Source organism: Chiloscyllium plagiosum, unplaced genomic scaffold (genome assembly GCF_037043375.1).
Source record: "Chiloscyllium plagiosum isolate Xiang-an unplaced genomic scaffold, Cpla_swu_hap1 HiC_scaffold_18, whole genome shotgun sequence".
Classification (NCBI taxonomy): Eukaryota; Metazoa; Chordata; class Chondrichthyes; order Orectolobiformes; family Hemiscylliidae; genus Chiloscyllium; species Chiloscyllium plagiosum.
In genome coordinates this window covers 116072419-116078418 of record NW_028270156.1, presented here as the reverse complement: position 1 = coordinate 116078418, position 6000 = coordinate 116072419, and positions in this window count along the sequence as shown.

Below are 6000 nucleotides of genomic sequence, written 5' to 3'. Positions count from 1 at the left end.
TTATCACTAGAGCATTTGCTATTTCCCCCTCCCCATCTCTTTTCCTCCATCAGGGCTAGGGCACCCATCTATCTTTAGGCTGTTATCTTTCCCAAAACTACCTCTTTACTGAGAAGGATTGTTTCCCTGTCCACATCTGCCATTGCCTCCAATGGCCTGCGACAATGAGTACACAGGCAGTATGTTCCTGTTAAAGGCAAGGATGGTTGGTGTAGGGAATGCTGCCTGTCGAGAGAAATTGAGGATCTGTTCAAGAAAACGAAAGAGGAATATGGTAGGTACAGACAGCTGGGTTTGAGTGAATCCCTGGAGGAGTATAAGGAATACTCGAGTGAAACCAGGAGGGCAAAAACGGGACATGAGATAGCTTTGGGAAATAGGTTCAAGGGGAATCTAGAGATTCTACAAATATGCTAATGACAAAAGAGTAACCAGAGAATAGGGACCGTCAAAGATCAACAACACTCTAAATTGAACCTCAGAAGGTCGTAAAGATTGTATCCAAATATTTCACATCAGTTTTTACTGAAAGAGGGTATGGAAACTAGAGAGTTTGGAGAAATAAATAGTGAAAGCTTGACAACTGTCCATATTACAGAGGAGGTGGTACTGGATGTCTTAAAATTAATCACGGTGGATAAATAAATCCCTGGAATCTGATCAGGTGTATCCCAAGACTTTGTTGGAAACTAGGGAAGTGATTGCTGGGCCGCTCGCTGAGATATTTGTATCTTAGTTCGCCACAGGCAAGGTGCTGGAAGACTGATGCCATTATTTGAGAAAGGTAGTAAGGAAAATCCAATCAACTATAGACCGGTTAGCCTGAGGTCAGTGGGAGGCAAGTTGTTGAAGGGGATTCTAAAGGGCAGGATTTTGATGTAATTGGAAAGGTAGGAAATGATTAGGGAGAGTCAGCATGGCTTTATGCAAGGAAACCACTAACTTGAATTTCAGAAAGACACAAGGTTCCACATAACAGACTGGTTAGCAAGTTCAACAGCATGGAATACGAGAGAGCAAGGTATTTGCATACTAAATTGGCTGGAAGGTCATCGTGATGTACAGCATGAAAACAGACCCTTCGTCCAACCTGTCCGTGCGGACCAGGAATCCCAAACAAATCTAGTACCGACTGCCAGCACCTGCCCCATATCTCTCTAAACCCTTCCAATTCGTATATCCACCTACAGAGGAACTTGGATTATCCAAAAGAGATGGACGGGTACTATTTCATTTGGATAAGCAATTACTCGGTGAATTGAATAAATGCCTTTCCTCTGGGGCTCAGAGTCTTTAAGGGGATTGCAGCAGCAAACAGCACGATCGCCCGCCCACACACCGACACCAGCCTGATCCCCACTGCCGCCCACACACCGCCCCCAGCCTGACCCTCACTGCCATCCAACACAGCCCCCAGCCTGACCGCCATCACCGTCCAACACCGCCCCCGCCTGCCCCATTGAACACCGTCCCCTTCAACCCCGCCCACACACCGCTCCCAGCCTGACCCCCACCGCCGTCCAACACCTCCCCCACACCCAAACACTGTCCAACCCGTTTCCCACTCCTCCCGTCCAACATTGCTGCCCCGCCATGAAGCCCCACTCTCCATCCGTCCAACGGCGCCCCCTGCCCACTCCCACTTCCAACGGTACCCAACAACTCCATCTGCCTCTTCTCAGCCTGTTGGCCCATCTGATCAAGATCTCGTTGTAATCTGAGGTACCCTGCGTCGCTGTCCACTACACCTCTAATTTTGGTGTCATCTGCAAACTTACTAACTATGCTTGTGATGCTCACATAGAAATCAATTGTTTAAATGATGAAAAGTAGTGGAACTAGCATCGATCCTTGTGGCACTCCACTGGTCACAGGCCTCCAATCTGAAAAGCAACCCTCCACTACTACTCTCTGTCTTCTGTCTTTGAGCCAGTTCTGCATCCAAATGGCTAGTTCTTCCTGTATTCCATGAGCTCTATCCTTGCTGAGCAGTCAGTGTCTGGTGGAGAGTTGCGTTTTGGAGTGGAGGCCTGTGATGAGCAATAGGAGAAAGTGAGGACTGCAGATGCTGGAGGACCAGAGTTGAAAAAATGCGGTGCTGGAAAAACACAGCAGGCCAGGCAGCATCCGAGGAGCAGGGGAATCGAGGTTTCGGGCATAAGCCCTTGAAGAAGGGCTTATGCCCGTAAGATCGATTCTTCTGCTCCTCAGATGCTGCCTGGCCTGCTGTGTTTTTCCAGCATTACATTTTTCAACTCTGTGATGAGCAATAGGCTGTCAGGATAGGTGCTGGGTCCACTGCTTTTTGTCATTTATATCAGATAAATGGGAGGGGCTCCATTTTGGAAAAGCAAATCAGGGCAGGACTTGTACACTTAATGGGAAGTTCCTCGGGAGTGTTGCTGAACAAAGACACCTTGAAGTGCAGTCTCATAGTTCCTTGAAATTGGAATCATAGGCAGGGTAATGAAGAACGTGTTTGGTGTACTTTCCTTTATTGGTTCGTGCATTGAGTACAGGAGTTGTGACGTCATTTTGAGGCTCGACAGGACATTGATTCAGCCACTTCTGGAATTGTGCTTTCTGTCCTGATCTCCCCACTGTCGGAATGATATTGTGAAACTTGAAAGGGTTCAGAAAAGATGTATAACGGTTTGAGGGTTTGAGCTATAGGGAGAGGCTGAATAGGCTTGGCTGTTTCCCCTGGAGCATATGAAGGCCATGGATAGGGTGAACTCCCAGGGTCTTTTCCCAAGGTTAGGTGAGCCCAAAACTAGAGGGCACAGGCTTAAGCTGAAAGTGAAAAAAATTGGCAAGAATCTAAGTGGCAATGTTTTCAAGCTGAACGTGCCAGAGAAAGTGTGGAGTCTGGTACAATTGTAACATTTAAAAGGCATAATTGGATATGTGATTAGGAAAAGTTTAGAAGGATATGGGCCAAGTTCTGGCAAATGGGACGAGATTAATTTCGGATATCTGGTCGGTATGGACAAGTTGGACCAAATGGTCTATTTCTGTGCTTTGCATCTCTATGACACTAATAAATCAAAATTAAGGTAGGTTTCTGTTTTATGGAGAGTTAGCAGAAGTTCGGATAATTCTCCTTGGAGCTGAGAAGATCAAGCAGTGATTTGTACCCGGAGCAGATTTGTTCCCAGGATATTTAATTTACACAGGGATAAATTATTAACATTGTCACAATATTTAGTAACTATTTTCAGGTAATTGGCAAATAATGTAGAGTAAAAATGTGAAGGTTATTTAACTCACTAAGTTCTGAGTATCTGGAACAGTTTGAACGACAGCTGGATGCAGATTCTGCAGTTATTGTCAAAACAGATTTGGAATTTAACTTTTTCAGAAAAGATTTGGAGGGCTATGGACAAAAGGGAGGCGAATTTGAACAGATTTGCAGCAACTCCAGAGGGAGAATACATCCCCAATGGGCTGAATAGCCCTCAGCCCCTGTGCTCTGTGATACTGCTCCACTCACTCTGAACGATGAAGCTCATCCAAGGGCAGAGGGTAAAGAGATGTACAGCGCAGAAACAGACCCTTTGGTCAAACTCGTCCATACCGACCAGATATCCTAACATAATCGAGTCCTCTATGGCAGCAGTTGGCCCTCATCCCTCTCCACCCTTCCTATTCATATGCCGATCCAGATGTCTTTCAAAGGGTATAATTGTACCAGCTTCCACCACATCCCCGACCGAAGATTCCATACATGCACCAACCTCAGTGTGACAAAAGTTGCCCCTCATGTCCCTTTTAAATCTTTCCCCTCTCATTTTAAACCATGCCCTCTCGTTCTGAACTCCCCCACCCCATGGAAAAGACCTTGTCTATCTATCATATCCATGACCCTCATGATATTTCAACCCTCTGTAAGATCACACTTCAACCTCCGATCCTCGTGGGAGGATCCCACCACCGCAATAGCGCCTGGCTGATTGACAGCAGCTTCAGACCAATAGGAGAGTTGTGTGATCCTCCAGCAAATTGGAAGTGAATGAGGCGTGGGTCCAGCAGGCCAATAGATGACTATGAGCTGTGCAGGCACAGTGTCTCGGTAAGGGGGGACTCAGTGAGTGTGAAGAAGTGGGAGAGACAGCAGAGACTGGGAGAGAAATGGAATCAGTGTGGACTAGACGGGTTTATAAACACGTGGTTTTAAGCTGCTAGACCTGAATTAGGAATTCCGGGTATGTTAGAACCAAAAGAACTGCGGATGCTGTAAATCAGACACAACAACCAAAAGGCACTGGAAAACCTCAGCAGGTCTGGCAGCATCTGTGAGGAGATTAACAATTCGGATCCGATTACCCTTCCTCAGACCTGATGTTACTGAAAAGAAATGTCGGTTTATGTGCAGAAGATATGGGTTGTGGAGTAAATGATAAATGCGGGCACAGTCCACAGAGAGAAATGGGAGCAGTTGGACAAAGGAGTGGGTAACGATCTGGCTGGGGGAGGGTGAATAGTTGTTTATGGGGACTATTAGTGGCTAAACATAGGTAGTGTGTAATGGCAGACTATGTAATAACAGTGACTGGTATGTGGGTGGGGGATAGGGCACTAGGAAGTGGGAGAATTTTGGATCTAAAATTATTGAATTTGATATTGAGGCCAGAGTGATGCAGGGTACCCAAGTAGAAGATGAGGTTTTTTTCTTCCAGCTTGCGTTAAAGTGTGGTACTGGAAAAGCACAACAGGTCAGGCAACATCCAAGGAGCAGGAGAATCGACGTTTTGGGCATAAGCACTTCATCTGGAATACCGGGGGGAGTAAGAGTGCTGAGAGATAAATAAGAGGGTTGTGTGCGGTTGTTGTGAAGGGAGCTAGGAATGTAATACGTATATATAGATGGAGGGGTCATGGTGAGATGGTGGAGTGGATAATTGGGAAGGAAGATGGATAGGTGGGACAGTTCAAGAGGGTGGTGTCGATTTGGAGGGCTGGATCTGGGATACGGTGGGGGGAGGGGAGATGAGGAAATGTTGATGCTGTGTGATTGAAGGGTCCCAAGGCGGTAGATGAGGTTATTCCTCCAGGCGTCGGGTGGATGGGAGTTGGAGGTGGTGGAGGTGGCCTAGGACTTGCATGCCCTTGGCAAAGTGGGAGGGCGTGTTGTAGTGGTCGGCCACAGGATTGTGGGATTGGTTGGTGCATGTGTCCCAGAAATGTTCCCTGAAATATTCTGCAAGTTGGCGTCCTGTCTCCCCAAGAAAGAGGAGACACGTTGAGAGCAAAGGACACAATAGATGAGGTATTTGGATGCGGAGAAGTATCTCTGCTGGATGTGGAAGGATCCTTTGGTTCCTTGGATTGAGGTGAGGGGGGACGTGTGCGTACAGGAGTTACACCGCCTGCAGTGGCAAGCGAAGGTGTCGGGAGTGGAGGGTGGATTGGTGGGGAGCGTGGATCTAATAAGGGAATCGCAGAGGGAATGGTCTCTGCGGAATTCTGAAAGGGGTGAGGAGGGAAATATATCTCTGGTGGTGGGGTCTGATCGTAAATGGTCGAAATGGCGGAGGATGATGCGTTGTATCTGGCTGGAAGGTGAGGACTAGGGGGTTTTATTCTTGTTGCGGTTGGAGGTGTGGCGTTCAAGGGCAGGGGAACGGGAAGAGCAGGAAATACACTGGAGGGTATTGTTGACCATATGGGAGGGGAAATTATAGTCCACAAAATCGGAGGCCATTTGGCATGTTCTGGAGTGTTCTGCCAGCTTGCATCAAGCTTCACTGGAACACTACAGTAAGCATGAGACAGAGTTGTTGGACAGGGAACAGTCTTGTGTGTTAAAGTGGCAGGCAACTGGAAGCTCAGAATCTTTTTTGCAGGCACAATGTAGATCATCAGCCACCAGTTCCACCACCTCCACTGAGATGCTACCAGGTTCCTGTCTCCTCCATTAACAGCTTTCCACCCTCCCAGCCGGATCGTTAGCTACTCCTTTGTCTTTCAAAATGTTCCTGTCTCTCTTTGGGCTCTGTC